General features: G+C 37.5%; 1 protein-coding gene across 1 annotated transcript in view; it reads left to right on the top strand.

Moving 5' to 3' along the window:
- The first annotated feature begins 2,869 nt into the window (after window positions 1–2,869).
- CEMIP2 (cell migration inducing hyaluronidase 2) overlaps window positions 2,870–13,686 on the top strand; it is an 80,161-nt gene continuing 69,344 nt past the window's right edge. Inside the window, exon 1 of the mRNA XM_074953250.1 lies at window positions 2,870–2,910. The gene's annotated coding sequence lies outside the window, so the exon portion shown is untranslated. The remainder of the gene's footprint in view (window positions 2,911–13,686) is intronic.

Genomic DNA, 13,686 nt, shown 5'->3' on the forward strand with positions numbered 1-13,686 from the left:
TGAAGAAGGAAGCTTGAGTTCCTCATTCTCTATGCCAACAATCCTGAGCACAACTAGATCTGCTATAATGTCCAACAGTGAGAGGGAAGCATTAATCATATAAGGGGGTTTTTGTTGGTTTTTGATGCACATTAGAAATGAGTAAATAGCACATTTGCATGCATTTCCTCATGTGTAGAAGGACGTCAACAACCTGAAATCAAATCTGGTTTTTGTTTTAAAAGAATTATGAGTATTTTTAGGTATTGTACCTGCCCTTGTGTTCCCCGTGCCAGTTTATGGTTTCACAATCACTCATTCCTGATAATATTTTTTCTTTCCCCTGTTTGATTGTGAAAGCCAGACCAAGCATGACACTGACTGGACAGAAACTTTTGTCAAATAAATAAGCAAAGTGGGAAACTCTCCCATCTCTTTCAGAGAAAGTCATTCTACGTGGCATTTCTATCCAAGTCAGTTTAAAAATAATTCAAATAGATGTGTGTGGGGTTTTTTTTTTTAGTTTTGTTTCCTTTTCTTTCACAGAAGAGATTCTTGCACATGAGCTCTCATATCTTTTTAAGTATGCTTATGCAGCCCACAAAAGTCAAGGTGCTACATAATTTGAATTCATTGTTGTTTTTCTGTAGCACTGAAACTAACATCAGTGAAAGCAGCTAATGTCAAAACAGGATGATGGTACTGATTAAAAACCACTAACACTGGCTAAATGAGATGAGAAAAATAAAATTGTCAAATGTCCTGGCTAATTGAATAGATATTATGTGTCAGATACTCTTTTCCACATAAGAAGACCTGGAAGGGGAGGTTTGACCTAAAAAATTCCACTCCAAAACCGTCTAATCTATTAATGAAATTCACCCCTACAAAGAAGAACAAGGTCTGACTACACTGGAACTCTATTTTGAATACTTAAGAGGTGACTAGGCATTATGCGATCTCTGTACAGAATTTCACCATGTGTACTGTTGATGTGCCTGAAATGGAAGTAAGTAATACTTGTGGTAGTAAACACTGAGCTTAGCAGTAAGTGTTGGCAGAACTAGGCCCTCCAGCAGGGTCTAAGTGATGCACGAACCTTGTGAGGTCTTTCTGTTCAGTGTCTGGGCATTTCCCCAGAATCTCTAATAGGTTTGTTGTATTTTTTGTAGATCTCAATTGTAATATTTTTTTTTCCTAGCCAGGCATGAGTTACTATCAGATCTCTCATTTCCATAAAGTCTGAGTGCTGTGTAGTACTAGAATGAAGAAAATTGCTTTGGTGAATATATGTTGTTATAATATCTGTGTGCTTAGCCTGAACTTTTAATTTAGAGACCATTGCCTTGGAGATGTTTTGCTATTTTGAGCTTTAGTTGCATTAACAATGAAGTTTAGTCTGTTGCTGGTTGCAGCCTGTTTTCTGCTGCACACTGCTAAGCCCACGAAGTGTTGTGGAGGTAGGATTTAACTATAAAATATTGGTATCAGTCCAATATGTACATCTGGCTTCCTCAGTAAATGTACTTCTGCAGCAATAAAACAGTAGAAAGGGGGAGGGAAGTGGAATAAAGTAACAAAGTAAAGAGAAGCGATTAATGAGTAGAGATAGAATCTGAAGAAAAATAAGAAAAATAAACCCATTAACCCCACAACTTCTCACCCTGCTGGAGATCAGCCTTCTGAGTGTATCCTGGAAGGAAATCAAACTTCCATTACAGACTGCAGAGTGTCTCAAGCTTTTCTCATGTCCCCAACATTTTTATTAGGTATTTTTCCTGTATTTTATTTTGGGGGGGGAGGGGCTATTATTCATCCTATGAGAATTAAATGCTAATGTTTCAGAAGGGCAATAGGGAACTGATGATATGTTTCGGTCAAAGGGTTTGTGCATTCTGAAGCGGTCATGGTTTTATTGTTTCTTTGTACGAAGCATTTGAAGAATAGGTGCATGTCTCAACGGATTGTCGTCAGTGAAGTTCTCTAGAGAGCTATGAGCTAGTTTGCATCATAGCCATTTCAGCTTTCCTGTTCAGGTTGAATGTTTGTAGGCATGGCAGCAAAAGATAAAAACACACTAAGAATCCTGCAGGAAGCTCTGGTCAGATCTGAGTCTTAATGTAGTTCTCAGGTTCCCCTAAGTCTATGGATTTATGACAAATATAAATTCCTTTGAGTTGGCAGATATGTTGTGCTCATCAGTTCAGTGGGCAGCTTTAATCTTTAATACCTCTTTCTTAATGATTTTGAAATAAACTCAGGGGAACAAGTGGCTGTCCACCTGTACGTGCAAAGCTGTTTCTTTAGTCTCTCTCTCTTTTTTTTTAATCAGCTGCAGTAGACTGAATACAAATAACTGACACAAGTTAAAATCAGAGAATAGATTCAGAGGTCCAAATATTTAAACTTGGATGCCTAAAGTTAAATCCATGTTTGGGCACTGAAATAAGTGGCATGATTTTCAGGGGTGCTGAGCACCTATTCCTTAACTTGAAGCCAATTAAAGTTGTGCACGCTCAGTCTCTCTGAGAATCGGGCCATTTCTATTTAGCTGCCTAAAGATGTCTCATTTTAGACAGATAAGCTTGAATATTTTGAGCAAAAACCTATAATCTCGAGTGATAAAGTCTTCTCATTTGTAATCGTTAGCTTACAACAGTCTTTTGTATGAGACACTTTAATTCCTGTTTTTTAGGTCAGAAAACAAGAGGGCAGGATGATATCCTGAGCAGAGCATGTTACAGATAATGCTCTTCCTGTAACAGTGATTACTCTTTATATTCATTCTTCTCCCAAAAGGAAAAGGGTTCAGTTTGCTATTTGTTGGCCATCTATGTTGACAGAACACTGCAAATTAACGGGAAGAAAATCTTGTCAGTTGTATGCATTTTTATGATTGCTTTGGGTATTCCTGCAGTGACAATAAACAAGGTAAGCGGTAAAGAAGCTTTATTCTGCAATATGTAATATAATTAATTTGATTACATTCTAGTTTATTTCAGAAAATTTCCTGTTATACAGGTAATACAGAAGTATTTGGAGAACTAGCACCTCAAAATCTATAGGCGTATGGCAACTGAAAGACAAAACAACAGTAAAATGCTTTGTGTTAACAAGTCATCTTGCATGATGGTTCTTTCACTCATATTGATTTTTGGTACATTTTATTTTAGACTTGGTTGTAATAGTCCATTAAAGTACTTCCCCTTGAAATGCTCTAGTGTCTTGAGGTTGTTGCAATTTACTTCCTACATTTTCAAGGATATACAAAACACTGCTACAGACAAGTTTTTTTCTCAGAGAAAGTGAGTTACAAGCTAAATCCAGATTCTAAGCATTTTTGGCAGCCATTCTTGTTTGCCAGCAATCAAGAAGAATAATGACATCTTTCTGCTTTTTCCAGAGTTGTTTAATGTTTGATAATTAATATACATTTTAAAACATTTTCATTTCTAAAAATATTTACACTGTACTCCTATCAAAATTATAGTTGCTAACTTAACTTTATAAAAAAGGCAGTTTTATAAGAAAACAAACAAAAAAAGCGATAATGCTTTTTGTGTGTGTGTGTGAAAGAATTAATCTGTCTCCACATAATCAAGACAAAAAGGACACAATGTTGTAACAAATCTGTCTGCTTTTGTATATAACTGCTGGTTTAGATTGAGGTCAGAAACATGTAGCTCTTAGGCTCAGTTCTAGTTGTACTGTATACTCCGTCGAACATATGGCAAAATCAATATCTATTAAGATCAAATAAAAGTGAAAGTTAAGGAACACAGACTTATTAGATGAAATGTTTATAAGTAAGGATTTTAAACAGGAAAACATATTTTAAGTAATTATATTAAATCCATGATGTAAAACACAAACTGTACCATACATGCTAGATCATTTGAACTAAAGCCAGGTAAATAATGTTTAGCAAATAATGTATCTGAAAATTTTAACCTCCTTTTTAGTTTGTGAAATGCATACAAGCAGTTTGTAATTTTCTTGAATTCGCTATTTACCAAATAATTTAGACAAATGCTTCAAAGGGCTGTAGATTGTTACTGAGCATTTCATTGTGACTACTATATTGGGCTATGTCTATACCATGTGAAAAACACAGCCCCCTGACTGATGTCAGTTTCATCAACAAAAGCGCCGGTGTCCACAATGCTATGTCAGCGGGAGAGGCTCTGCTACTGACATAGCTACCACCGCTCATTGGGGGTGACTTAATTAGGCTGGCGAAAGAGCTCTCTCCCATTGGCATAGAGCAGCTACACAGGAAACCTTACAGCAGTGCTGCTGCAGCGGTACAGCTGTGCCGCCGTAAGGTCTGTAGTGTAGACATAGCCTTGATTGGTCTTGATTGGATACATATAATTACGTGTTGTTGTTTCTGTTCCCTGACTGGACAAGCATAACCTTTCGATTCAAGTTTCTGGTGCAAATCCTCACACTCATTCAAAATTCATTTTCAATGCATATTTTTAATATTGACTTCAAATTTACTGCTTCAACAAATATTCTTGCTAGTAAATTTATTCGCTACAATATTTGCAGAAAGCTAACACATAAGGGGGTAAACATAACAAAACAAATGTAATTTTTATTGGAACAAATATTAAAATATTTTTTAAGTTTTCATTCAGCTGTAGTCTCCACAACACACATGCATATAATTAAGTAGGACACGTAAATAGGCTTTACATTTTTAATAGTGCGTGGAAATGGATCACAGACTGGTGGGAAGAGCGTACCCATTTTTGTTCACATGAGGGTAGTTAAACAGTCAATAAATGTACTAGAGCTGGGTCCTCATTCAATACTAAGATGCCACAATTATGTTAGTTTTACCCAGACAACTTTAAATGATATCACACTATGCATCTGCCATATTTTGTGCCTATAGTGAAGTTGCCCCTTGGTAGACGAATGTAAAGTGAAAAATAACTTGTAGGGAAATATTTCCCTACATTTGACTATACCAAGCCCTCCTGTCTCCTCTCCATCTCCTGCTTTCCATCTATGTCCTTTTGGTCCTCTGACACCTCTCCAGTTCCTCTTGGCTCCTTGCTCATCTCCATTCCCTCCCCATGTATCTTCTGTATTCCCTCAGCAGCCTTCTTGCAGAGGCTCTGCCTGAAGGGGATGACAGCCTAATAATAATAATTAATAATAAAAAAGACAAAAACAAAAAACTGTTTTTGTTTCTTTGCACCTGACTTAAGGACTTGGTAATGGTTTGTTCCAAAAGAAACCCAGGTCATAGGCCTCCAATTTGGAGACAAAGTTATTGGAGATCATTAGCTCTGCTTAACAGATTTTAGACAAATTGTTGAGAATAAGTGCTCCACAAATACCATCTTAATAACCATGTGCACCTGTAAGGGTAGACAGTCAGACAGAATATTTGCTCTCATTTCACATATCCTATTCACAACTGTTGTAACCACAAAACATACATAACTTAATATTATACATGTGTTGACTAATATATGCTGGCTAGCATACGTATATATTATGCTGATAATACTTCCTGCCATATATATTCCAAGCATTTAAGTATACATATTAAGTATTAATATCAGTTATATAGGCCAAATTGGCCTGCACTTTATTGTAATCCTTTTCACTTATGCTAAGTATTCCATGACAACTTGCATTAGCTGGAGGAAGTTTTGGCTTAAGTAGATAGGAAAACTGTCAGTATCAGGACATATAATAGTTTCTTCATAGCAACAGAAAGGGAGTTACCCTCACAAACCTATTTATTCTAGTACAGGCCTAGGGGGTGTCTTCATGCCTCTTAGTACCTGGAATGCATGTGCTCAGAACAAAGATAAGGCTACATCATGACCTGGAATGCCTGGTTCAGAACAAAAGATAAAGGGGTATACCATGGTACCAGAAACAAACAAGGTAAAAAGTGGATTGAGTTCAGTTTCAGGCGAAGTATATAGTATCTTTTACTGGTAAATAAGTAGGTTATAAAAAGATGGTTTTAGGGATGTAACTTTGCAGGGCATACCTTCCATGTAAGGTGAATGTAACATTGATGCTTTTTGACACTGGTATCGTACAGAACCTTTTCCCTGTAACATAATAATAAGCCTGACTGATATTGGTTATTTGGTCTCTTGAGTATATTTCATTTAAAAAAAAAACCAAAATGTGGTCAAGCAATTGACTATACAATTTAAACACATGCCATACCAAAAAATGGTGAGAGCATTAAGTTTGCAAAATTACATACTTCAAAGTCAGGAAAATAATTTCTTGATCAGTGACCGCTAAGAAGCTAATACTTTGCACCCCTTTGGATGGACACTTGGATCAATGATCTGTTTGATATTGCAATATATGAAAGACTCACTTTGCTAGACAAGGTGAATTTTGATCGTTCTGTGATCACTAGTACAATTTGATAACTAGTTGGAGACTCCTTTTGGCTCATAAGCCATATGTGCAATTGTGATGGATAAGAGTTGGGGACTGAAGATGTGTAAAGAGGATGTAGGGTTTTGTTCTATTAAGGATCTGTCTGTCTGTCTGTGTTCTTATACCATGTCTCTCTCCAAGTCCTTAATTTAGTGAATTTGCTCAATCTTAATGGTAAAACCTGGACTCAGCATTCAGCCTGAGTACTTGAGCTCTCTGTTGGAGAAGTTTGTCCAAATGAAGGGGGAGTAACTCCATGGCAGGTACTGCAGCCTTGACCCTTACATCTGCTGACTGCACCACCTCTATGGATCCATGCAGCTGTAATTCCACCACCCAGTCTCCCAGCTGACCCAGCACTAAGGCATAATTAAGCCCTTCATGACTACTACTACTATTGTTATTATTTCTTCATTTGCATTATAATAGTACCTAGAGGGTCCACCAAGAGCGGAGTGCCATCATGCCATACAAACACATAGTAAGACATAGCAGTCCTTGCGCAGAAGAGATTACATTGTAAATAGACAAGAAACACAAAGGGTGCGAAAATGAGGAACTGTGGCACAGAGACACTGGTGTTTTCAAAAATACTTAGCATTTGCTTAGCTCTACTACCACAGAAATCAACAGTAAAATTACCATTGACTTCTAAATGCTCTTGAAAATCCACTGTAAGTGTTTTGCCCAAAGTCACACATAAAGTCTGCAGGAGAACCAAGAATTGAATCCACATCACCTGAGTGGAGATGGCCAAAACTTGGGATTTTTAGTTTTGGGGAAATTTTGAAATTTGGTTACATTGTGATTCAGAATGAAACCAATTTTTTTTGTAATTTCCTGCAAACTGGAAAGTCCGAAGAAAAAGTCATTTCTGCAAGACTGCCACATGGTGTTTCTGAAATAAAATATGTTCCCTGGGACTTCCACAGCCGCTGACTTATATTTGTAAGATTTAAACATGTAATATCATAGAAGAAAGCTAATAAAGTACAAGTCATTTTGCTGAAACTAGTCAATGCTAAATTCTGACTAAAAATTGGCACTAATCTAAAGGGCCTTAAAATAAAAATGTAATCCAAGGATAAAGTGGAATGCATTTCAAGACTTTATTTTTTTTTTTTTGGCTAGTGTTATTGTATACTCTGTCTCAGTCCAGTATTCTAATACAACCTACCTCCAACAGTTTTGACATTTTTTGGCCAAGAGTAAATCTCTGTACAGCTCAGCAATTTATTTCAGCTATTATAGTTCATCAGTAAGAAAAACTGATATTATTTTAGACCCCAAGTTAACAAAGCACTTAAGTGTGCACAAGCGTGTGTCATGATTTTAGGTTAATATGTGTTTTGAAAATAGGCCTTAGGTTCCTAGGTCATTTAAGGGCTTTTGGAAATTTTAGCCTATGTCACCAAAGATGATTGCAAAGTACAGGAGGTAAAATGTACCATTTCCTTTTTCTTATTTCTGGATGTCTAAAAGTCTAATAATATTCCATTACTCCCTCTTCTAAGAAGACAGCAGTTTTTAAAGTTCAAATTCAAAATGCATTCAAAATGTCAAGGAGGAATTTGACCTTTGATGTCTGATTATGTTATGTTCTTTGGGGGTTTTTTTACATTATATCTTAAGTGTGCACTTGTCTTTCATCTTAACAAATGACTTGTAATATGAATGATACCTTTTATACAAATATATTTAAAAAGACCAAACTCTTTTAAAAGAATCACTGTAAAATCTGTAACTAAGGCAACTAGACTTAACAGGTATAGGGACATGAAAAATAATGTAAGCGCTCTTTAAATAGTTTTTAAAATCTCTTTTCTGTAAACCATCTGGTATAAACAAAGCATGTGAAGGTATTATATAGTATAGTATAAAGTTTTAACTGGCATTTTTAAAAATGGCCACATAATTTATGACAGTCTATCACATATACTCTATATTGTCTGTGAGGACCCCAGTCTATAAATAAAATCAATAAAAATACTGTACAAATACAATTTATCCAAAAGAACTTTGCAGACATACAGAAAAGGCATCCGTTTTTTTTTTAATACAATATTTTTTCATCCAGTTGCTAAAAACAAAATAGACCACAAGACTCAATTTACTTTGTAGTCAAAGAAATCCAAAAAGGGTAGAGAGACTGTATGAAATCCTGGCCCCATTGAAGTCAGTAGGAATTTTTGCTATTGACTTCAGTAGGACCAGGATTTCACTCTTAGTGCCTTTATACCAAAACGAACATCAAATAACGAGTAACAGATTGCATGGAAGAGAGTAAATGCTAAAGTGAAATTAAAAAAAATGAGTGCCTGAGTCATAATTAACATACATGTTTGTAATAACTTTAAAACACACCTACTATACGCAGTAGCTGTTACTTACCACAAAGAGGATGGGGGTGAGCCAAAAAGTTGTAAATAGGGAAGACAATGTGCTAGTTCTCTCAACCATAACCTACAAATGTTATGATTTCCTGAATCACAAAGGTCTAGATGAGATCTTAAAGAGAAGGGGTTGCAATTTTAATAAGGCACTTATTTAAGTTTGGTTTGTTTGGACTTTATCTAGTTTGGAAGGACTTAAAGAAGGCTCTTTTGACACTCGTGTTTTATTGTCTGAGGCACTGTTCAAAACACATCCATATCCTCTTTTCAAATATGTCTTTAGCAATGTTTCTTTTAAATGTTAGGGTATCTCTTTGGAATGATGATCTGTGAACTTCCAGTTCAGAACAGTTCCAGAAAAGAAGTCATACGCATTTTCAGAAAGTGATCCTCCACACTGTCAAGTTTGATGTGACTTCTAACATAATTTTAAAAGAATATTAAAATTTTAAACTTGGGTTTCTTGTGAAAGAGAGGGCTTTGAGATGGTTTGTTTTCAACATTTGCTAGTTTATTTGGCTTCCAACATTTTATTTTTGATTAATAGCCAGGGCATAATATTAGAGTGGGTCTGATGATCAACCAAAACTAACTGTGTATTGCAGAACAGTTAATAACAATAGTGTGTGTGTATATATATTACCATGACCTTATAAGCCAGTCAATGACCACTGGCAAAGGGCTCGTTATCCGTAACTACAACTGTTATCAGACCTGACAAATTCCTCCTTTTGCACTCTGATTGCTTATCTGTTATTCTTATTAGATAGTCTTGACACCATGGCAAACTCCACTATACATAACACAACCGTTGTCATAATTGTTATCCAAAAAGTATCTTGTAACGTATTGCAGGAAAACTGGTGACACTCAGATAATTAATAGTTTTGTGTGTTACACAGGGTTAGCCTGTAAAAAGTTATGTAGGAGTACTAGAAATATGTTTGTTTGGACCAAGCAATCCAAGTAGAGCTGATAAACAATTTGTCCTAGACAAAGGAATGTTGTTTTGTCTGTTTCCCTTTGTCTCCAGTGTAAATTAAGCAAGGTGATGCCAGAGACAGTGGAAGTTATATTTATATCTGAGTCAACAGGAAAAGCAAATTGAGAGAAGGGCGAGGATTGGAACACAGCATGGTATCAACTTCCTGGAGCACAAGCAGCACAAGAGAAAAGCTTTATCTGGGGATATACTCCAAAATAATACATTTCAAAGGTTTACTGGACTATAAGAAGGGGAGAGAAACCCTTAGTTATCCATCACTTAGTGGACAAAGGGAATTAGTGAATAGTGGATCTTCCTCCTGAAGGGCTGGAGATGCAGACAGCTTGATGGAAGTGAAAAAGCTTTAGTCACTGAAAGTGTGTTATTTTGTTTTACTTGTAATCATTCCTGATTCTTTTCTTGCTTAGAATCGCTTAAATTCATGTTCTTTATTAATAAATTTATGCTTAGTTATACTGCAAATCATCTCAGTGCTGTTATGTTAAAGTGGGGTGTGCATCCTCAGTTGAGCCAACAGGCTGGTGTGGCAGTGGACTTGGTTATTTTCTGAGATCGTCCAATGAGAGGGACTGGACATTTCAGAGATGCCTCTAGGTAATTTGGAACTGGATGCATTAAACATTACCTGCAAGGCAAAGTTTAGACTGTCGAGTCTCAAGGAGTTTGGTGGTGAGGCAGACAGAGTGTGTGGTAGGGAATTGTCACAGTTTAAGCTCCAGCAAAGATCTCTTTTGCTGAGGCAGGGAGGCAACACAGTGATTTACGGTTTTGGGTTCCCTGAGGAAAGCATCACAAGATCACAGGTATAAGAATTTAGCTATTGGATTCGATGGGCCATAGGTTTGAGCCAATATGGCAATACTAGTCTCGGACAGTGATCAGCACCAAATGCTTCACAGGAAGATGCAAGAAACCCACACATGCAGATGTGGGATATAATCTGGACCTTCAGTGAAAATCTCATCCTAATCCTTATTATTTAAAATTAGTTTTAATCTTGAATTGTGAGGCTTCACAAATATTACTTTTTAGCTTCAAACTGCTGAATAAACATTAGTTACGGTATTCCCATTTTGACAGGTTTCAGAGTAGCAGCTGTGTTAGTCTGTATTCGCAAAAAGAAAAGTACTTGTGGCATCTTAGAGTCTAACAAATTTATTTGAGCATAAGCTTTCGTGAGCTACAGCTCACTTCATCGGATGCATTCAGTGGAAAATACCAATTCCCATTTCATCCCTTCCTTCTGACAAACATAGGCCCTTATCCTGCAAACACTGACACACAGCATGCATAACTTTAAACAGATATGTCCGTGTTTGCAGGTTAAGGGCTATAGGGCCTGCAAAGAGTTACCCATCCACATATCCTTACTCCCATAGGCAGGAGCACCAGAAGAGGGGCGGATAGGTGTGAAATCCCCCACTCCTGACACATTTGGTAAAATTTTGTCCACCAGCTGGTAGTGCTGCTGTGGCCTTAAAGACAGCTTGGTGCCAAGCTGGTGGGTCTTCTCCCCTGCCCATAGAGATTGGCAGCAGAAGAACTCAGCTTGCTACTGCTGCCAGCTGGTGTGGGGTGGCGCTGCCCCTCAGGGGCTTCCCACATGCTGTCAGGGAGGATGCTGAGGAGCTGGCTGTGGTGGTGCTGGCTCTGGAGAGGGGGAAATTGGTGGCCTGGGGAATGGTGCCAGACATTTTTTTTTAACTGTGCAGTCTGTGCAAGCCTCCTCCCGCCCCAGAAGTCTGAATTCCACTGCTGTCTCCTAGTAATGCCGGAGGCAGCACGGGGTGAGGCTGGCTGTCCCAGATGTTTGACCGAGCGAAGGGTCCAGCCCGACCGTCAAGTGGTGCTAGCGTGGAGCAAAGGGGATGGTGCAGAAAAGTACCAGCCCTGCCCAGCAATTCAACTTTGTGGCTCAGGAATCGGGATAAGACTTGGTAAGGCCCATCCTCTGCCTGCCTTGACTCACCCAAATCTAGCCTCCAAACCCTCCCCTTCTACTCCACAGGGTGTCTCAATTGCCTCCCTCTGACCCTGCTCCTATTCAGTAAATTTTGGAAAACATTCTGTAATTTTTTTTAGATTTCACCCTCCCGCTGCTTATGACCCCAAGTGGCTCTCTTGCCACTTGTAGTCCCATTGAAATTGGAACACTTTGCAGGACCTGGTACATATTTTAACTGAATTCTGGATCTCTTAATTTGCCATATACCTGTATATAAAAGTAAACTGTTCTTTGCATTACTGGAAACTTTGTTTTAGGGATGGATGGGAAATGCTATGTATTAAAGAGAAATGGGCATTGGGAGGACAACACATTTTAAGAGGTAGGTCCTTCTGCTCACCGAAAGCAGGAAGCATATCCATCTGGCCAAGTTCCTTTTTATTGATTTTTGTAAAAACTGCATTTAGTGAGTGTAATTTCTCAAAGGAGAGGAAAAACTTAAGTCCTAAATATTTAATAGCATTCAGGGAGTACTGATATTAAATTGCATGATCTTACTTTTTACAAAAAGAAAAGGAGGACTTGTGGCACCTTAGAGACTAACAAATTTATTTGAGCATAAGCTTTCGTGAGCTACAGCTCACTTCATCGGATGCATTGAAGTGAGCTGTAGCTCACGAAAGCTTATGCTCAAATAAATTTGTTAGTCTCTAAGGTGCCACAAGTCCTTTTCTTTTTGCGAATACAGACTAACACAGCTGCTACTCTGAAACCTTACTTTTTACAGTGAAAGCTCAGTGGGAATATTTCAGATGTATCATTGTTTACAGGAGACCAAAGAAAGCAGGATCACTGAAAGTTTCTTGATGTAGAAGGGCCTGATTTTCAAAAGGTCAGGCATGAAATTGCATATGCAAAAAAGTGCGTGCGGTTATGAGCCTAATATGCTCATGCAACTATTCTGATTGAATGAATAATTCAGGCAGTTGGTACATAAAAATAGTCAGACTAAGTGGAAAGCTGAATGCCCAAAACCTGCATTGCATAGGCAAACAAAGTAATTGCATGTATACATTAGATGCCCAATGGTATACTTTATTTTTTAAAATGCAGCACTTTGTATATAGAAACATCCTTGATTTTCATGCTTGCTTTGGTTTATCATAGTATAAGTCTAAGATGCTCCCATTGTGTAAAACAAACAAAAATAAAAGCCCTTACAATTCCTTCAGCTGAGACATGACAGATTACTTGCAAGTGCAAATGCCCTTATCCATGTGCATTTTTCATAATTATGATGGATTTATTAACATATTTGCACATGTAATTATGAATTTGACTTTTTTAAAAATTGGGCCCAATATAATTTGGAATAATTAGACTAGTATAATTAACTAGAGTGAAGAAGGAAGGGGGGAAATGCTGCCTTATTCACATATCTAACAGCTTGTCTTGGCTATAGTGTTAGCTCAAGGTATAAATTGAGTATTAGCTCTAACCTGACTCCCATTCATGTGCAATTGGGTGAGTTAAGTGGTACATTAAACTCTAGCTAGCTGGCCCATGGGCGTATGAGTTGAAGCTTGTTGAGAGCTGCAGATACTAGATTTAGTAATATCATAGGTATGCAGCTACAGACTATAGCTGCAGTTAGCATAATATATCAGATGCTAGTCCAATCACTTTGTGCTGCTAATCAAATCGCTCTGTGTAGCTTGAATGCAGTTTTTCAGCTCTCACTGGAGTGAGACTAAATCAGTGGAGTGGCTCAAGTTTAAGTAACTGGAGCTACCTGTTGCTTTAAACTGTAATGTTTACTTGCAGTATGCTATTTAGCCACTAGATGTCTCCTCTGCTGTACAGCGTTTCAGACATGGTTTTGGTTCTGGTAAACAAAGAGTTAGTTAGAACTCAAGCTGTGTGGAACTCCA

This window comes from Natator depressus, chromosome 5 (assembly GCF_965152275.1).
Source record: "Natator depressus isolate rNatDep1 chromosome 5, rNatDep2.hap1, whole genome shotgun sequence".
In the NCBI taxonomy this organism is placed as follows: Eukaryota; Metazoa; Chordata; order Testudines; family Cheloniidae; genus Natator; species Natator depressus.